This window comes from Melospiza melodia, unplaced genomic scaffold (genome assembly GCF_035770615.1).
Source record: "Melospiza melodia melodia isolate bMelMel2 unplaced genomic scaffold, bMelMel2.pri scaffold_47, whole genome shotgun sequence".
NCBI lineage: Eukaryota > Metazoa > Chordata > Aves > Passeriformes > Passerellidae > Melospiza > Melospiza melodia.
The window spans coordinates 630,870-652,163 of record NW_026948793.1 but is presented as its reverse complement, the minus strand read 5'-3'; positions in this window follow the sequence as shown (position 1 = coordinate 652,163).

Sequence of the window (21,294 nt, the reverse complement as noted above, 5' to 3'; positions counted from 1 at the left end):
CTTCATACTTTAGTATTTGGGAGTCGGTTAGCCACTGAGGGGCCTTGTGACTTAAAACAGCTTTTACATTGTGTGGGGTGTGAACCTGGATCTTCCCCTTTCAGATTAGTTTCTGTGTGTCTTCTATTGGGGTGGCTGTTGCTGCTATCACTTGCACACAAGCTGGCCACCCTCTGGCTACTGGATCTGGTAACTTGGAGAGAGATGCGACTGGCTTCCTGCATCCTCCACAATCCCATGTAAGGACTCTGCAAACTGTCCCCTCTTCCACATTTACCAATAGGTCAAAGTTATTTATAAGGTATGATAGGCTCAGTACAGGGGCAGAGGACAATTTAATTTTCAGATTCCAAAGCTGTTCATCGTCACTTGAGGTCCAAATTTCAGGCTTTGAGTCTATCAATTTGTCATATGGAAATTTAACACTTTTAGTACACTGATCAAGCCATAATCTGCCATACCCAAACAAACCTAGTAATTTTCTAACGTCTCTTTTGGTCTTTGGGGCAGGGATGGACAGAATTCCCAAAAATCTCTTGGGGCTTGACTTTTTATACCCTTGGCCCATGATATGTCCTAGATATGTTACTTCTTGTTCCACAAATTGCAGTTTCTTTTGTGATACTTTTAGGCCCTTTTTCCCATAAGAAATTTAGGTGCTAGTACACTGGAACTTCTAACTTTGTCTTGTTCTCGCCCAGATACAAGTAAATCATCAATGTATTGTAAAATACGTCCCCCATTCTCAGGTTTAAACTGTTCTAGGACTTCTTCTAGAGCTTGCCAAAGAGGTTGGGGGTTCTTTAAACCCCTAGGGAAGATGTGTCCACCTTTGTTGCTGTTTTCTTTTCAATGTCCTCCCATTCAAAGGCAAACCACTTCCGACACTCTTCAGCCAGGGGACACACCCAGAAGACATCCTTTAAATCCATGACAGAGACCCATGCATGCTCCTCAGGTACTTGGCTTAAAAGGGTTTACAGGTTTGGTACTACTGGGTGCCTCGCAACCATTCTTTTATTAACTTCCCTTGAATCTTGTAGTAATTGATACCTTCCATCAGCTTTTCTCACTGCTTGTATGGGAGTATTATGTGGAGACATGCATGGTGCTTGAATCCTTCCTTTAACAACTGGTCAGTTACTGGGGCTGGTCCTTTCTTTCCCTCTGGGGAAATTGGATACTGCCTTACCCAAATGGCAGAGATTTCTTTCTGCAGCTCTACTTCTATTGGTGGAATATTCAAACAACCAATTTTTCCCTCCCCCACCCACACGTTTGGGTTGATTTCATCCATGTCTCCCTTAGTTAAGACCATTATTTGTACTACCATTTTTCCTTCTTTTGGTAATACTTCAATTCCCAATTTGATTTGTAAATCATGTGCTAATAAATTACAACCTAACTTGGAGATGTAAATGAAATTAGCTCAACACTCTCTTAAATTTCCTGTAATTTCTACATCTTCTATAATCTGGGCCTCCAATGGTTCTCCTTTGGCCCCTCGTACTTTGCCGACCTTTTTACCGACTGTGATTCCTGTTGGTATTTTAGTCACACATGACTTGTCTGCTCTGGTATCAACTAAAAATTCAAATTCATCATTCTGGGGACCATTCTCAAAATTTACTAAGGGCTCTTCTAGATGATTCATTCAATTCTCCAGGGCATAGAACCTATTCCACATACTTCTCATCTCTTTTTAAGTTTTTCTCTAGAGTTTCTTGCTCCCAGGCTATGGCTTCATCTAATTGGAGTTTCTTACAATTTCTCTTTAGGTATCCTTTCTCTCCACAGTAATAACAGTATTTGTCACTGGGTAGAGCCCTCGCCCCTTTTGGTCCAATAAAACCTTTTTCTCTTCTAAGTGGTTCTACTGGCATGTATTTGTTGGCTCCCACACTTTCTCTGGCTATGGCTGCCATAATCTTAATTTTTATTTTTTGTCTTTTCTTCTTCTCTTCTTATATATACTCTTATGGCTTCTCACAGCAGTTCATTAATACTTTTTTCCTGCCAGTCCTCTATTCTTTCTAACTTTCATCTGATATCTTGCCAGGATGTAGTGACAAATTTTACCTTGAGAAGGACTTGGCCTGTCGGAACCCAGGACACACCTCTGGGTGCCCTGGAGGACATGTGCCCCTGGCAGGGGGCTGGGGATCCCTGGCAGGGGGCTGGGGAGTCCTGGCAGGAAGCCAAAGACACCTGGGATTTTGATCTTAACCCATGGAGCAAATTACCACCCTTGTATGAAGAATTACAAGTCACAAAATTTAAGTAGAGTGATAATGAATCTGTCACAGGGTATAAAATGGTATTTTGGGGATTTTTATATAGAGGTCTAGGAGGCAAGATGGAGGGACTTGGGTGTTGTCCTATTCTTCTTCCTTCTTCTTCTTAGTCTCCATGTTCTTGGTGATGGTGGCATTTTAGGATTGGTTTAGAGTAGAAGTAGACTGTCTAACATAGGTGATAGGTATTGGGAAATAATGATAAATAAATTACACGTAGTTCATAGTATAAAATGTAGACACCAGCCCTGGGATGGGGAGTGTGCCTCTGTCTGACCTGCTAAAAACATCTCGGCAGGCCAGAGAAAAAATGTTATAGATAAGAAACAATAAACAACCTTGGAAACCAGAGCCGAAGAATTCAGACTCCTTCTTGGAAACATCAGGCTGAGAAAAAAGGATTCTCGGGGTCATCCCCGACTGCAGGGAACCCAAGATTGGCCTTCTGGGCTGTCTGGGTCAACATTAGAGTAAATCTGGAAGTTTTGCTTTAGCCTATTAAGCCATGGTGCTGGGGTCTCATCTTTTTCCTGGGTGCCGTCCAACGCTAACCTGGTATTATTCCCTCTAGGGACTGATTCTTTTATCCCTCTGGTCATCAGGGACCTGTAATCTCTCATGTTCCTTCTCCCCTCTTCTTGATTAGAGTCCCAGCTAGGCTCCACTAAAGGCATTTTTTTTTTGTCACCTGGGGGCCTGGGTTGGTTTTCTTGCTCCCAAATTTTCATTCCTGCAGTTCTTATTAATCGAGTCCTTTCTGGGGAAAATAGGATGTTAAAGGTGGAGTTCAATTCTCCCCATATATAAATATTGGGGGCTAAAAATGGATTATTTGATTTGCTATTCCTACTGGCCAATCTCACTGGCCACCCTGCACATGGGAACTTCTCTGAGGGGGAACAATTTTTCCACTTTACCCACTTTGGACCGGGTGTTACAACATCAGCTGTGGAGGCTGACTGGGTAACTTCACTCTTGGGCATGAGATTCTGAGATGTTGTTTGGCTTCTCATTTGTGCTGTGGGAGGCAGAGCAGGAACTTGCTGGTGAATTGGGGTGCATGAAATGGTAGAGGTAAGGGAACAGTAGTGAAGGGTAAAGAGAGTGAGCAGAGGGTTGAGGGGAAGGTGGTGGAGGTATAACTGGGTTAGCAGGTGGTAAAGGAATGACAACTGGGAGAGGAGAAGGAACTGCGTCTACAGCAAGAGGAATTGGAGGAAGGATTTGAGGTACTGCAAGGGTAGGAGGAAGTAAGTGGTCAAGGGGGTCCCAGTTTTTGTCAGCCTTCTCAGCCTCTTCTTCTGTTACCTTACTAGATTGCTTTCCCTCTTTTACTTTATAGACTCTTGTATTTTTCTCGTGTGAGGTGTACCTTAGGCAAGAGGTGACGTTCTGTACGTGATGGGCCTTTTGCAGGAACTTGGGGTAAAAAAAGAAGGTGCATCACCTTTGGACAGAGAGGCAGGTAACTCAGGAAATGTTTAAGGATGTTATTAGGTCATGCAGAAAGAAAGTTAGAGAGGTGAAAGCTTAAGGCTTAACCAGGCCATTTCTGTGAAGGATAATAAAAATGTTTCTATAAATACATTAATAGCAAAAGGAGGTACAAGGCAAATATCCATTCATTATTGGGGGAAATATGGTTTCCAAATATGAGGGAAAGGCTGAGGTACCTAACCGCTTCCTTGTCCTAATTTTCAAAAATCAGACAGGTTGTCCTCAGGACAAGAGTTCTCCTGAGCATGTGGATGGGCACAGGGAGCAGAACAGCCCCCTGTAATCCAGGAGGAAGCAGCTGGAGACCTGCTGAGCCACTCAGATGCTCACAGGTGTCTCTGGGAGGAGATGGGATCCATCCCAGGGGGATGAGGGAGCTGTGGATGAGCTCCCTAAGCTGCTCTCCATCATTTACCATCAGTGCTGTCTCAGCAGGGAGGGCCCAGAGGGCTGGAGGTGCCAATGTGAGCCCATCCCCAAGAAGGGCTGGAAGGAGGATCTGGGGAACTCCAGGCCTGTCAGCCTGACCTGGGTGCCCGGCAAGGTTATGGAACAGATCACGCTGAGTGCCATCCCAGGGCACCCACAGGATGGCTGAGGGATCAGAGCCAGCCAGCGTGGATTTCAATATCTGCACTGATGATCTGCATGAGGGGACTGAGTCCAGCATCAGCAAATTTGCAGATGACACAAAGCTAGGTGTGAGTGTGGATCTGCTGGAGGGTAGGAGGGCTCTGCACAGGGACCTGGACAGGCCGGATCCAGGGCGCAAATCCAACAAGGTGAGGTTGAACAAGTCCAAGTGCCGGATCTTGAACTTTGGCCACAACAACCCCTGCAGTGCTGCAGGTTGGGGACAGAGTGGCTGGAGAGCAGCCAGGCAGAAAGGGACCTGCAGGGACTGATGGACAGCAGGCTGGACATGAAGCAGCAGTGTGCCCAGTTGGCCAAGAAGGCCAATGGCTCCTTGCCTGCATCAGGAAGGGTGTGGCCAGCAGGAGCAGGGCAGGGATTCTTCCCCTCTGCTCAGCACTGCTTGGGCAGCACCTTGAGTTCTGTGTACAGTTGTGGCCCCCCAGTTTAGGAAGGACACGGAGAGGCTGGAGCGTGTCCAGAGAAGGGCAACGAGGCTGGTGAGGGGGCTGCAGCAGAAGTGCTGTGAGGAGTGGCTGAGAGAGCTGGGGTTGTTTGTCCTGGAGAAGAGGAAGCTCAGGGTAGACAAGGCGGTGCCAGGGCACATGTTGGACTGTATGAATCCAAGGCCTTATCCGGCCTTGCTGACTCTGGGGTTCTCTGAAACCACCCTTGGAGCAGTTGCAGGATGAGTCCTGGACCTCCTCTTCAGCAGCTCCAGCAGCCCAGGTCCCTCAGCTTCTCCTGCCAGCCCCAAAGCCCATCCTGTCAGTCCTGCAGAGCCTCTGCAGCTCCTCCTCATTACCCAGAACAGGGAGCCCCAGAGGCAGACACAGCAGCCCAGATGTGCCCCCCTGGCCTGGGGTGCCTCTGGCAAGGGAGCAGCAGGAGGCACTGCAGGAGCCTGCAGACAATTCCTGCAGCACTTGTAGGATGATCCTGCTGCCCGAGGGACATTCCCATGGTGGCAAGTCAGGAACTGCAATGAGGAGTGGGGCCAGAGAGGAAAGGACAAACAGGGATTGGCTGTTTGCAGGGGAGGGAACAGGGATGAGCAAGAGGAAGAAATTTCTACAAGCAAAGAGTACAGAAAGCAAAGGTGAAGTAAGGGAAATGCTCAGGGCACTTTTGGGGTGGATGCCAGCCAGCCCTGGCTCTGAGCAACAGTGTCTGCAGTGGGACAGGAAATTCCCAGCTGATGGGAACAAACTTTCTGGCTGACTGCAGAGGCCAGGACAAAGCTGAGTGGTTTCCCTGGCATCCCCCAGCCCTTGCTGGCCCCAGGGCTGATGGCATTTGTGCTCCTTCAGGTTCATGTCACCACAGCAACAGCATGGGGGTGCTCCCCCTGCTGTGTGCAATGCAAACAGGGGCAGCTGAGCCAGTGCTGCCATGTCCGTGCCTGCAAGGATGGGGCACCTGTGTGAGCTGGGGGAGAGGCCAGGGCTGCAGAGGGGGGATGTTGTTGGCAGATCCATGAGGATGCTCTGGGACGCTGCCCTGGGCTGTCCAGCGCACTGGGGATGGATCAGCCCCTGCTCTGTTACTCCTTCCCATCTGCCCCAGGGCCCTTGCAGAGCCCCAGCCATGCTGTTTTTCCCCAGCCTGCCCATGGCCAGCCTGGGGCTGCTCACGGGGGTTTTCTGTGCTCAGCATTGGCCTGTCCATGTTCTTGTGAGAGCCTGGGCAAGGAGCCTGGAGCCCCCAGGGCCTGGGCTCAGGCGTCAGCGCTGCCCCTGCAGTGCCCATGGCCTGTCCCTGCTGCAGCCCTGGCACTGCCACCCCCAGGGCTGTGCCCGGCCCCGAGAGCACTCAGGCCCTACAGCAACACCAGGGCCACCAGGGCAGCGGGGCAGGGCCATGGCAGCAGCACTGGCAACACCAAGTGCTGCTGCTGCTGGGCACAGCTGCTGTGCCAGCCCTGATCTGCCCCAGCTCTGCACACAGACATTGCTGCTGCAGCTCCAGAGAAGGCAACAAAAGGGCATCTCTGCGGAAAACTTTGCTGGTACATCCTTTAGTTCGTTTAAAGGAAGCAAGGGCATAGCCCCTCTTTGACACAGTCTGTGACCATAGGATGGTAGAGAGAAACAAAATGGGAAATGGCATAAAAAGTGACCTTTCTTTGTGGACAAGATTAAAAAAAGTAAATAAAAGAAAAAACCCACAACCAAATGAACAAAAAGTATAAAAAATTACTTTTTTTACAAATGATTGGCAGAAATAGGCCAGCTCTTTAATATTTCCAAAACCATCCAGTCAGCAGTCTCCTCACAGCAGCCTTGAGCTCCTGGTTCCTCAGGCTGTAGATGAGGGGGTTCAGGACTGGTGGCACCACCGAGTACAGAACTGACAGGGCCAGATCCAGGGATGGGGAGGACATGGAGGGGGGCTTCAGGTAGGCAAAAAACCCAGTGCTGAGAAACAGGGAGAGCACAGCCAGGTGAGGGAGGCAGGTGGAAAAGGCTTTGTGCCGTCCCTGCTCAGAGGGGATCTTCAGTACAGCCCTGAAGATCTGCACATAGGTAGCAACAATGAACACAAAACAACCAAATAGTAAAGAAATGGAGAACACAATGAGTTCAAGTTCCCGGAGGTAGGATTTGGAGCAGGAGAGCTTCAGGATCTGTGGGATTTCACAGAGGAACTGGCCCAGGGCATTGCCATGGCACAGGGGTAGGGAAAATGTATTGGCTGTGTGCATGAGAGCATTGAGAAAGGCACTGGCCCAGGCAGCTGCTGCCATGTGGGCACAAGCTCTGCTGCCCAGGAGGGTCCCGTAGTGCAGGGGTTTGCAGATGGACACGTAGCGGTCATAGCACATGATGGTCAGGAGGGAAAGCTCTGATCCAATGAAGAACATAAAGAAAAAGAGCTGAGCAGCACATCCTGTGTAAGAGATTGTGCTGGTGTCCCAGAGGGAATTGTGCATGGCTTTGGGGACAGTGGTGCAGATGCAGCCCATGTCAGTGAGTGCCAGGTTGAGCAGGAAGAAGAACATGGGCGTGTGCAGGTGGTGGCCGCAGGCTACGGCGCTGATGATGAGGCCGTTGCCCAGGAGGGCAGCCAGGGAGATGCCCAGCAAGAGGCAGAAGTGCAGGAGCTGCAGCTGCCGCATGTCTGCCAATGCCAGCAGGAGGAAGTGCCTGATGGAGCTGCTGTTGGACATTTGCTGTGTCTTGGCATGGGGATCTGTAAGAAAAGTAACCATGGAATAGTTGTGTTTGGAGAGGACTTTAAATATCCCAGCACAGCCTGGGGGCACTTTCTCCCCTCTGCCTGCCCAGGGCTCTGCTGCCTGGAGCTGTCCCTGCCAGCAGCTGCTTCCCTGTGCCCAGGGCTATGACCTGCCAGTGCTGCCAAAGCCCAGCCCAGCCCTGGGGGCTCAGCTCTGCTCTGCAGACCCCTCCCTGCCCAGGGGCAGTTCTGGCTCTGCAGGCTCTGATGGCAACATCTGTGCAACCCTGAGGAGGCTGGAGAAGTGATATTGACACTGCCTGTGAGGGGTCCTGTGCTGATTTCTGTCACTGCTTGATTTATTCAGAGCTGAGATAAAATTATTTATTTTTTTCTAAACATGAACTGAGAGATGAATATCTACATGCAATTTTCCATCCCAGCAACCCAAAGCAGTAGATTAATAATTTTTTCCCTTTTATGCAGCCCCTGCCTTGCCGTGCTCCCTGTATAATCTACTTGGAAATGCTCTGCAGTTAAATGCCCTGCTGGGAGCAGTCCTGAACAATGCAGCAACCTCCAGACACAAGGAGAACACTTCCAAGCAGCACCAGCTGTCTCCTTCCACCTAGATCTTGTCCCCCCGTGCTGGGAGCAGTTGCCAGGGCTGGCTGAGAGCTGTCCCTGGCAGGCAGCAGAGTCCCTGCCCCAGCACAGTGCCCTGGACTGCAGGACCCTGCTCTGCAGGACAGCCCTGGGCACCCCTGGTTGCTCTGCACAAGAGACAATCAGAGAATGTACTCACAGGGTCTGTAGGCATTGGGATGGTCCAGCTTTAGGAATTCACTCCAGGAGCTGCAGCTGCATTGTCCTGCAGCCAGAGATTCCTGTGCCAAGGCCTGGCAGTGATTCTGCCCCAGGCACTTCTCAGCACCTTCCCAGCCCTGACTGATTGAAGCTCTCTGTGCCTCTGTGCTGGGCCCAGGGTGGCTGCAGGCAGTGCTCCAGCCCTGCTGGGCTGGCAGAAGAGCTTCTCATCAAGAGAAATGTGCTTTTGAAGCTCTTCTTGGTTACCAGGAGCTGCCTCTGTGCCAGGAGCCCAGCCCAGCTCAGCAGCACAGACACAGCACAAGAACATTAATGAGCCTGTGGGGCTTTGTGCTGAGGCCCTGAACATGAGTCCCTGAGAGGGAGCTGAAGAAACCTCTCCAGAACTCCAAGGCAGAATCCAACTCCAAAGTTTCTTGGACTTTTAATGGGTCCCACTGAGGAGCACAAATGAGAAAGTGTCCCCAGGCCCCAGGCAGAGCAGAGAATTGGAGGCAGTGCTGACAGGTGGGGACAAAGAGAAGCCAAGTCTTGGTGCCCTGGGGCACAGCAGCAGGGTCTGTGCCACCAAGGGCTGTGAGGAGACACCTTGTCCTGAGGCCCTGGGGCCTCCTGGCACAGCCCCAGCCAGGCTGGGCACTGTCAGCCCCTTGTCCTGCCCTCAGCATCCCCCCCTAGCCCACATACCAGTGGCCTCAAGGATCTGCTGGAAGGAGTCCCTGGAGAGCCTTGCTCAGGAATGGCCCTGGGGGCTCCTTCATGCTCCCTGGGACTGCAGGTTTTTTAAAGAACTTTGGGTTTGGCTTTTGCCTTGGAGTCTCTGAGAGGTTTGTGCAATCATGGCCTCCAATTATCTGCTGTAATTATTCCCTGGAGAGGCTTTCTCAGTAACAACACTCAGTGGGGCTCATTTATGCTTTAAGGTACTTAAGTTATTTTAAGGTACTTGGTGTTTCCCTTTTGATACTGACTCTGTGAGAGGTTTTACAATCATGGCCCCAATTATCTGCTTTAGTGAGTCCCTGGGGAGCTTTGTACTGACACTCAGTGGGGCTCATTAATAGCTTTAGATACTCAAGGTTTTTAAGGTACTTTATGGATTTAGGTATACTTTTAGGTACTTTTAAGGAATTTCCTTCCAAAATTGAGTGTCTGAGAGGTTTTTGTGCCATCCTGACCTCCAGTTCTCTCCTCCAATGAGTCCATGAGGAGCCTGTGTTGGGTATCTTCCCGCTTTCTGTTTTACAACAAAGACAAAACTGAAAGAATTTTGTAAGACTTTCTAAAAGCATCTAAGCAAACATGAGACAATTAACAATACAACAACAACTAGGAAAATTAAATGTCCTGTTTTAGATAGACATCATCCAACCCTTTTATCCCTTGGATTGGAAGAGTTTATTGAACCAGTCTTTGTTTTCCACTTGAAGCTTCTTGAACTCTTCATTCAGTACTTGAATGCTCTTGTGGATTGACTCGCTGTGGCTGGAGAGGTTCATGCAACAAATACTCTCAGAGTCTACACAGCCATGCCCATGTGCCCAGAATAAAAATTCTATTGCTGTTCTGCAAGGTGGCATGTCTGATGGTCTCTATGTCTGAGATCAGGCCACGCAATGTGAGTGAGGTCACATTTACTTACTTAACAGGCACCCAAGATGGTCTGATTGTCCTAAAGCTTTAGCTGCAGCCACCCAAGGTAGTCCAAATTGGGGGTGCTGCCATCCAATACCTGGATTAAAGCTTTCAAAGCCATCTCTTTGATATCATCCAATACTTCTCTGAGGATACCTGCTGCTTGATCATCTGGTAGGCTGTGTTGTCCTTCTCCAGCTAGATGGTTGATTGTCAATTCTGCCCTTGCCTCATTATTTACATACTCATTGCTATTAGCATAATAAACACTTCGATCCCTCTTCCCACAGGGTGTATTCTGTAAATGAGAACAACATAATATATTTTAAATCATAGGTGCCAGAATTTTGAGGCACCCTCGGGGTTCACATCGGTGATCTGAGCCATACTTGCTGCCAGAAGCCTGGAAAGCTGCAAGAGCGCTCACGAAAGAGGTATGAAATGGCAAGCAGCATATAAGTTATTCGCCACGTATCTAGAATGGCGAGGGATAAAGGGGATAGATTTGTTATTAGCCTACCTTTATGCTGAAGAAACTTTCCTTAACCCACATGAACTTTCGGAATGGAGAAAATCTGGGGATATACTGTGGGAAGCAGTGTTAGAAGATGATAAGTCAGCAAAGAAACCGAGCAAGCCATGGCAGGTGATATACAATACACTTCAGCATATCTCTGAGTGCACAGCAGCAGCCGTGGCTCAGGGCGGCTGTAGGGCTGTGCCGCTCCGAACTCGGCATGGGCGCAGCGGCAGCAGCGGCGGCATCCTCGGGGGGGTTCGCCCCCTCCGACACAAGCGCCGCGGGACCGGAGCGCTTCTTCCAGCGGGAGCACTCTCCCTCCGCCCCGCAGCTGGCAAAAGCTTCAGTGTGAGACCTAACAGCTTAATAAATGTAACTCTTGTCAACAAAAGAAAGCTTCCTACTGCAATTAAGAAGCCAGTGATAATAAACAAAGGACACCGAGGACCATTACGGTCAAGACGTTTTTCACCTAACTCAAAAGGACTTTTTGTTCTTCCTAGCAGAGACTGTAAAAGAGACTTTAAATATCAGAAGCCCAACTAACTCAGTCAGTAGAACATTAAACTCTGAAATTATATTTTGAAAAAATTTAAAAATGTTAAAAATGTGTTAAAGTGGTTGTAGAAGCAAGATGCAATGAGTGTGTTTTTTGTATTTTTAAGATTTGTTTAGATGTGATAAAAGTAAAAGCAAGCACTGAATTTAAAAGAATTTTTCCACAGGTATACCTTGAAAAACTTCTTATGTTTAAGTGCATTCAAGTATAAAAATGCTGCAGCAAATACGTGAAGAAACTTGTTTTAGCTTAGTGTTTTAGAATCAGGCCTGTAAGTAAGTTATAGTAAATGCTGTATTTTATTTCTATAGTAAGTTTTATCTGTTGTTAAGTAGTTTAAGTTAAATTATCTATTAAGTGCCATTCAATGTTAAATACTGTTGAGGTTTAGTTTTGTTAAATTTAAATGTTTTAAGTTTAAGTATTTTAAGTCTAGGTACTATTAAGTTTAAGTGATGTTAGATAAATTTATATTTTTATGATAGGCGTTTATTTTATGACTTGTGTGCAAAGTGTTGTTGTGAACATCAGAGAAACTTTAGTTAAAAAAAACAATCATAAGAATTTGTAAGTAGAGCCATTCCTGTTTGAAGTATATCTGCTGTTTGAGAATAGAAAGCAAACTGACCAGACAATTGACACAGGTGAAACCTGCGCACATGTTACTCCTTTAGCTTAATTTTGTAAGTTGTATTAGCACACCTGAGTTTTGTTTGAGCCTTGTAGCACATAGAATTCTTTTTGTATCTGTCATATAGCATATTCTATAAATAGTGATAGCCTTTTTGGTTTGTTTTCCTAGCTTAGATCCCTTGTAAGAGAGAAACCTTACTAGCTGAGAATATTGTTTAGTTATTAGGATTGCCTATTTTTGTGTTGCAAAGAGAGTGACACAGTTAGCCCACAGAACTTTGATTTTTTTTAAAAAATAACAACAGGGGAAGTGTTGGGAATTTAGCTGCTAGAGACTGGAAAAATACAAAGCTGTGGCCAATTCCAAGTCCTGCACCTGTGAGATAGCGTGTCCTTGGGCCTAGCTGTAGTAGGATAACAAACAGTGAAAGAGACGTGAGAAAAGAGAGATGTAACCCCTAAGGAATGAGGAAGAGTTCATGGTATAGTTTAACCAATAGATTGCTTGGCTTACAGAATATTCATAAGCTTATTAATTGCTGTATAAGTGTTTGATGCTTTCTTTAATAAACTGGACCTGTGATGAACCACCTGGTGTCCTGGTCCCCTTCCTATGACAACCTGTGAAGGCCAGGATCGTCAGGAAGGGAAAAGCCAACAGTACCTTTTGAAAGAGTCCAGCATGCTCTGGCCAGCTCCATTGTGCTGCTGCATTTTCCGAACATCTTCCTGGAGGCTTTTCAGGAGGTTCTCTTTGTGGTCAGCCTTGGCTGTGAACTCTGTCCAAATCTGGATCTTCAGTTCTTCAGCTCCTGGCTAGAATCCACTTCTGTGGTCACTTGTGAGGCAACCATCAATGTCACACATTCGGGGTTTACCCAGTGCAGCAATTTCTCCTCTGGGGTTACCAATTGATGGTTTTGTCCTCCTCATTCACTCAGGGTTCACCAATTGTCACAGGGCTTGAAAGGGTTGCATGGTGAGAGAGACGCGAGAATGTTGACCTCATGTTCAGAAGGCTTGATTTATTATTTTATGATATATATTACATTATGACTATACTAATAGGATAGAAGGAAAAGTTCTCAGAAGACTAGCTAAGCTAAGAATAGAAAAGGAATGAATAACAAAGGGCTGTGTCTCAGCAGGGAGTGAGACCCAGCTCTGCTGTGAGTGGTCAGCAAATCCAAACATCCACATGAGACCAATCATGGATCCACCTGTTGCATTCCACAGCAGCAGATAACCATTGTTTACATTTTGTTGCTGAGGCCACAGCTTCTCAGAAGGGTAAAAAATCGGAAAGAAAGGATTTTTATGAAAAGATGTCGGTGACACATTTAAACCAGCTGAGCTGAATTAAATTACATAAATTAGAGAAATCAATTAGACAATTCAGCCAATTAAACCAGTTAGCCCAGCTAAAGGTGCCAGGCCTTGGGGGACTTTGCCCCGGATTCACCACCAGGAAGTTGGTTCTATTTAACCACCAGGAAGTTGTAATCTAGGATTTTTTCAGACAGGGGAGGGATTTGCCTGCCCCAGGACATTCCCAGCAGCGTGGAGACCCAGAAGGTGCTCAGAGGGGGAGATCACAGGGAAATTTGGGGGCTGAGCTGGAGATGCTGGATCCAGGGTCTACCTGGATCAAAGGAGATCAAGGTGGAGATTCTGGATCCAGGGAGTACTGAGGATAGCCTGGGACTGAGGAAATCCCAGAGCAGAGGAGAAGATTTCAGTGCTGAGGAGACCTGGATCCAAAGAGACACCCAATCTGAGAGATTCCAGATCCAATAAATTTCCAGAGATAGGAGCAAGATTCCAGAGCTGAGAAGATTCTGAACCCAAGGAGACCCCAGAGCTGAGGAAAAGATCCTGGATCGAAGAAGAAGATTCTGGAACAAAGAGACTCTGGAGCTGAGGAGGAGACCTTGGAGTGAGAAGATCACGGATTCAAGGAGACTCCAGAGCTGAGAAAATTCTGTCTCCAAGGCCAAGATCCCAGAGCTGAGGAAACCCCAGACGGGAGGAGTAGATTCTGTCCCCCTGGAGCAGCCAATCGCATGCCAAGATGTGGAATTTCCTGGAGAGGACCGTGGAGATCCAGATATCCAACAGCACCCGGAATGTCACCCTGGAGAACCCCAGGTGAGGGGAAGGTGCAGGAGGACCCCTGGGGTGCAGGGTGTGTGGTAGTTTTAGTTTGAAATTGGGTGGAAACACCAATTTTGCGTTGTGGTTTAGGTTTGCTAATTTAAGATTTTTTTAATTTGAATTTTTTTTTTTTGCTGATGTACCAAAGAATGTGGTAAGTTTGGTGTTGGCTGATTCCTGATACACTTACTTTTTGTTGTGAGATAGGACTAGGAGAAAGGTAAAGCAGGTTTAAAACTTCAAGAGGGTATAAAGAAAATGTTATTAAAAGTAATTAGAAGGAAAAAAGTAGTAAGAACTAAAACAAACCTTTTAGAACACTTTTCTTCTTCTCAAAACTTTTCTTCCTCACTGATAATGTGAAGAAATTACACTTAAGATTTTTAGTTAGTTTATAATTTTTAAAATAGTTTTTCTTTAGTTTATTGAGGGAGAGAAGTCTTTTTTGTTAAGGTTATGGAGACTTTTTTATAAGAGACAAAGGAAACAGTTTTTTTGTGGTTCTTAATTTGTTACAAACAGCAGTTGTTTGGGGAATTTTGCTATGATGAAGTTTTTCTTATTGTTATAAGCATTTTTATAGCTTGTTAATGGGTTATGTTGATTTAGGGGGTATTGTTTTGAAGATGTGTTGTTTCAAGGTGAAAATTCTCTTTATTGTCTATTTTTAAAATTATTTTTGTTTTTAGGAATAGAAATTTTCTTTTTTTTTCCCGAAGCATAGGAATATGCATTTTTTCTGTTTAACTTTTTCTAGGATTACAGCTATTTTAGCATTTGTTTATTCTAGTATGGAGGCTTTTGTTTGCTATCAACTTTATACACTCTTATTTCTTTATAGCTTTATGTGCTGTAAGGAAAAATAGTCTTTTCTCTATAGCCTTTAAGAGGATTTTAGCTCATAAAAGCAAATAATTTCTTTTTCTTTCTTATTTGGGACTTCTTCTACACCACCTTTGATGTCTTTATGCTGTTCTTTTACATGTTTGTATTTTGGGGTTTTTTTCTCACTTGAGAGAGGACTGAGGCACTGGAGGGGTTAACATTACATTGAATTTGACTCCATGTCCTCAGAAGGCTGATTTATTATTTTATGATATTATATTATATTATCTCAGAATCTCTGCTGATCATAGGGACCCTAAGATGTGTCAGAATGTCTCTTTTCCCAGACCGGCATTAGAAGAAGGAGTCAGAACTCTTCTATTCTTGTTCTTAAGGTTGTTTATTGGTTTTTTATCTATAATTTTTTTTTTACTCACTGAGGTCTGTCTGGCAGGTTGGGTTGAGGCACATTGCCCGTCCTTGAGGTGGTGTTATCTTTTTATACTAAAAACTACGTGTAAAATATTTACAATAACTTCTAAATGCTTATCACCTATATTAGACAGTGAGTTTTTACTCTAAACTAATCTAAATATGCCAACAACACTTAAAAGAGGGAGGAAGAAGGAAAGGAAGGAAAGGAAGGAAAGGAAGTGAAGGAAGGAAGGAAAAGCAAGGCACGCTTAAATTCTTCTATCTTGGGACTTCAAGCCCTCATTCTAAAAATCTCAAAAATCTATTTTTTGCCCCATGACAAACTAACTATTATTCTACCTAAACTCTCTTGACTTGTAATCCTTCCTATAAAGGCTGGTAATTGTTTTTTCCAAGGGCTAAATCAAAGGCACAGGTGTCTTGGGCTCTGTGCCAAGGTCTCTGAGCCCCCCATGCAGGGGCTGGAGCCCTCCAGGGCAGCCAGAGGAATTTCCTGGGTTCCCTCAGTATTATATTAAAAGAAATTATATACTAAAACTACACTAAAGAAAGAGAAAGGAGATATCAGAAGGCTTTAAAAGAATGAATAATAAAAACCTGTGACTGACCAGAGTCCCGACCCAGCTGGACTGGGATTGGTCATTAATTAAAAACAATTCATATGCTGGGTAAACAATTCTCCAAATCACATTCCAAAGCAGCAAAACAGAGAGAAGCTGAGGCTTCCCAGCTTCCCAGGAGAAGAAATCCTGGCAAAGGGATTTTCCATAAAATATCACAGTGACACTGTTTGGCTTGGTTTGGCTGAGATGGGGGTTGAGGTTGGGGTTTGCTGCTTTTTTGTTGATTGGAAACGAAAGAGAGAGTTTTGGAGGTTTTTGGTTTTTAACATGTGTGCTTCACAGAGTTGTGCCCACATTCTCAGTGGTTCAGCAGTCCGTCAGTTACACAAAAAGCTTTGCATCACTTCCCTGAATTTTCCTCCCATTCCAAACCAGGACAGGGTGGTGTCGCAGACATATTTTATGAAAAATCTTTTCATTAAGATTTTTTCTCTTGAGAAGTTGAGAGACTTCAAAAACTAAATGTAAACAATAATTATTTGCTGCTGTAAATGCAGCAAGTGCATCATTGTTTGGTTTCATCTCATTGTTTTTAATTAATAGCTGATCACGGTCCTGCTGTCTCAGACTCTCTAGTCAGTCACAAGATTTTATTATCATTCTATCCTTTTCTATTCTTTGCTAGCTTTCTGATTAAATCTTTTCTCCTATTATTTTAGTAAGTTTTAATATATCATTTTCTTTTTATATAATATATATAATAAAATAATAAATTTTGCTACTGTAGAATGCAACAAGTGCATCTTTGATTGGTCTCATGTAGTTGTTTTAAATTAATGGCTAATCACATTCCAGCTATCTCAGACAAGATTTTATTATCATTCTATTCTTTTCTATTTTCTGCCAACTTTCTGATAAAATCTTTTCTCCTATCATTTTAGTAAGGTTTAATATATAATTTTCTTTTAATATATATCACAAAATAATAAACCAGCCTTCTGAAACATAAAGTCAACATTCTCATGTCTTCCCTTGTCCTGAGACCCCTGTAAACATCACCACAGGGTGGGGTCATCATTCCACGATGGGAGCATCTCCTAGGGCTTGGTCCATCTCATACTTGTCCACCAGTGCTCCCATCACCTCCCAGTGCCCCCAGCGCCTCCCAGCAGTGCTGCCATCACCTCCCAATGCCCCCAGCTCCTCCCAGTGGTGCTCCCATCACTTCCCAGTGGTGGTGAGACTGTGTCCTGCTGGTTCCAGCACCCGCCACTTGCTCCACGATGATCTCCTGGTGTGTGACCGTGTTCACAGGGGCCCAAGAATGAGGGAAGAGATGAGGATCTGACTCCATGTTTCAGAAGGCTTGATTTATTATTTTATGATATATATTAAAACTATACTAAAAGAATAGAAGAAAGGATTTCATTAGAAGGCTAGCTAAGAATAGAAAAAGAAAGAATGAATAACAAAAGGTTCTGTCTCAGAAAGAGAGTCTGAGCCAGCTGAGTGTGATTGGCCATTAATTAGAAACAACCACATGAGACCAATCACAGATGCACCTATTGCATCCCACAGCAGCAGATAACCATTGTTTACATTTTGTTCCTGAGGCCTCTCAGGAACATTTTACATTTTGTTTATTCTCAAGAGGAAAAATCCTAAAGAAAGAGTTTTTCATTAAAAAATGTCTGTGGCACTGGTGGTCTCACCATGCTCCCCTGATGGCACAGCCCTGTTTCTCCTCCCCAGGACCTATTTCTACAGTGGGCACAGCTCCGTCCCCCCCAGCCCTTCCGTGCCCCCAGGCTCCTCTGACACCTGCCAGTTCTCCAGCCCCCTGTTCTGCGGCTGTTGTGGAGTCCTGGTCTATGAGGCCACCACCTTCACCATGGCCATCTTCTTCTCCAACCCCCTGGACTACAACCGCTTTGCCATGGAGCTGGGCCTGGAGCTGTCCCTGGTCAAAGCTCACCTGGGCAGCTTGGAGGACACCTACAGCCGCATGTCCCAGATGAGGACGTCTTTCACCACCAACGGGAGCACTGAGTGCTGCCACGTCACCCTGGACACCTGCCAGGAGCCCGTCCAGGTGAGTGTTGGCCATGCCAAGGTGACAGCCACCATGTCCAACACACGGAGGTCCATTATAAGGGTGGTTCTGCAGGAGCAGGAGGGCTTAGGGAAGGAAGCTGGAGAGAGGCTTCCATGCTATGTGACAGCAAAGGAATTAATTTAGTTTTTACTGGGCTTGTGAACAGAGAAACCAGGCACACAAAAACTGCTTTTCCCAGCAAGAACAGTTGGAAGAGAAGAAGAAAACACCCAGCTCAAGAATGTAGCAATAGACTAAACAAACAAAACAAGGACTGATTCTGGGCTTTATGGTAATGGATAAGTTGTGATATGTAAATTGCTTACTTGTAAAATCGTGTGTACCCAAATGGTTAGGAGTTTCCTTTGTGTGACCTCAGGCCTGAATAAATTATGCCTGTTTAAACCAAATAAGTGTTAAGGAGGCTTGTTCCAACAATATGGAGTTTTTGTGGCAGCCAGAAGATCAGCCTAGAGCTTCAATGAATCTACAGATCTCAAGCCAGCACTGAGGAATTTTCAGGGAGAACCTCAACTTTAGACCTTCAGGGACTCGAGGCAACATCCCTGGTGTAAGTGAAGGCAGAATTTAAATTATTTTCCTTTGGGTTATTGACAAGGGATGCAAATCCCCACACAGAGTTACTGGTAAGTGTCAGAACACAGGAAATTCCTCTGGCTGTCTTGGATGGCTCCAGCCCCTGCCCAGGAGGCTCAGAGACCTTGGCACAGAGTCCAAGACCCCTGTGACTTTGATTTTGATCCATGGAAAAAAAACTTTCCAACCATATATGAGGATCTGCAAGCTACGAAATTCTAAGTAGAATAATAGTTTGTCATGGGGTGAAAAATAGATTTTTGGGGTTTTTAGAACGGGGGTTCGGGAGGCAAGATGGAGGAATCTGGGTGTGTCCAGTCTTTCTCCTTCTTCTTCTTGGCCTCCATCTTCTGCTGTGATGCTGGCACTTTTGGATTGGTTTAGAGTAGAAGCTCACTGTCTAACATAGGTGATAGGTATTGGGAAGTTATGGTAAATAATGTACATGTAGTTTTTAGTATAAAAAGATAACACCACTCTGAGGGTGGCCAGAGTGCCTCTGTCTGACCTGCTGAACAGACCTCAGCAGGCCAAGAGAAAGAATTTTATAGATAAAAAAAATACTGCCCTTCTCTTCTCTAGCTTCTGCTGTCAAGATGATGGGCTGAACGTCCTCACCTCACTGGCAGAGGGATTCTTCAAGCCCAGCAGAAAGAACTGCAAATGCCCTTTCCCAGGAGCTGTCAGCTGCTGTGCGCAGCCAGAGTGTGCAGGAGCTGTGCTGGCTGCTTTCAAGCCAGCTCACAGCCTCACTTGTTGTGCCCACAGGATGGAAGCCAATGTGTGCCTGGCACAGGGATGCACTTGATCTCTTCCTCCCCACTTTCCTGTTAAAGTGTTGGAACCCAGGAATTCCTCTGGCTGCCCTGCAGGACTCAAGGCCCTGACAGGGGGCTCAGAGACCTTGGCACAGAGTCAAAACCACCTGTGCCTTTGATTTTATCCCGAAGGCGGTCAGCGTGCCTCAACCTGACCTGCCAGACAGACCTACATGGGTTGGAGAAAGAAGGATGTAGATAAGAGATAATAAACAACCTTGAGAATGAGAGCCAAGGAATCCTGAGTCATTCTTCAGCTGGGAAAAGAGACTCTCTAACACATTGTGGGGTCATCCTGACCACAGAGACCTCCGAGATTGAAGGGCAGTCACCCCTTGGAGAAAGTCTTGATCATCTTCTCAGCTTTGCATCCCTCAGGTGAGAAAAGAAAAGCCTGAGGGACTCAGCTTCCTAGGAAATAGGCTAAGCACCTGGCCATTCTAAAGAAGCAGGAGTCAGACAGCAACAGCCCTGCAGCAGAGTGCGACTTCACACTCAATCTCCAGAAATCATTCACCTTTCCCTCAGCAACAAAGAGGTCCTTGCAGCCAGGGGGAAGAGAAAGATGACCACCCACTCTATCACGATATCTTGGTGAGACTTGTGGAAACATGGAGGATTGGTAAGTGAAGAAACAGAAGCTGTTGTGGGAAAAGGGACATTCTGGAGAAGGGAAGTTTGGAGCAGAATAGGCCCTTAGAGACAAACCAGATTCTGTCTGTTTAACCTCTCCATGTCATGGTGTTGGCAGCTGGGCAGCCTTGGCCCAAAGCTGATGGGCACTGGCTGTGCAGGGAGGGAATCACTCTCCATCAGTGCATGTTCCTGCTTAGGAGCTGGATGCACTGTCTGGCAGGAGAAAATGAAAGGGAGACAGTCTGCAGCTGCCCCAGGGACTGCACAGACTCATCCCCTGTGGGCACCCCCTGCTCCATGCTCTGTCCATTGCCAAGATCAATAAATGAATGTGTCACCGACATCCTTTCATAAAAATCCTTTCTTTTAGGATTTTTCCCCTTCTGGGAAGCTGAGGCCCTAGAAGAAGAATGTAAACAATGATTATCTGCTGCTGTGGAATGTAACAGGTGCATCTGTGATTGGCCCATGTTCCATGTTTACAATTAAGGGCCAATCAGAGACTGAGCTTTCTCTGGGACAGATTCACAGAAAGCTCTCTTGTTTATCATCTCTTTTGCTATTCTTTTCTTAACTTAGCAGCTTGTGAACTTTTCTCTCTATTCCTATTAGTACAGTCATAATGTATTATATATCGTAAATTAATAAATCCAGCCTTCTGATCATGAAGCAAGATTCTTGTCTATCTCTCTCACCCTGAGGAACCCTTGCAAAGCCATGCAACATGAATGCCCTGCTTAGCTGGGGCTGTTCATCACATCTGGCAGCACCACTCTCCCCTTTCTGTCATGCTGGGCCAGGAGAGGAGCAGGAGGCTCTCGTGGCACTGGCAGCTGTGTCCCTGCTGTCAAAGGCTGTGCTGAAGTGCACCCTCATCCCCAGCATCTCAACTGCCCAGGCACATGCCATGGGGTAGGCCAGGCTCCCCTGCCTCACTGGGGCTCTGGGGGGCCTGGCAGTGTTTCCTGGATGTGCCCCAGTGCCACAGCTCACCTGGGACACTTGGATTCAGGGCAGCACTGAGGACAAAGTTCCCCACTCAGTCACTCTTGCTTGGATGCTGAGATCCACATGGCAGTGTCCCTGGGCTCCCCCTCAGCATGCTCAAGGGCATCAAGTAGCTCTCCTGCCCCTCTTGGCCTTTCAGGCTCTGCACCAGTACCCCATGCTTGCAGCAGATGATTCAGGTGACAGGAGACTTTGGCACAATTGAGCACGCAAACAAAACAACAGGTCTACCCCAGCCACAGGGGACAAGAGGTCTACCCAGAATCTGGAGGGGCAACAGGTCTAACCCAGCTCCATAGGGACAACAGGTCTACCCCAGCTCTGTGGAGACACCAGGTCTACCCTGGCTCCAGTGGGACAACAGGTCTACCCCGGCTCCGGGGCCGC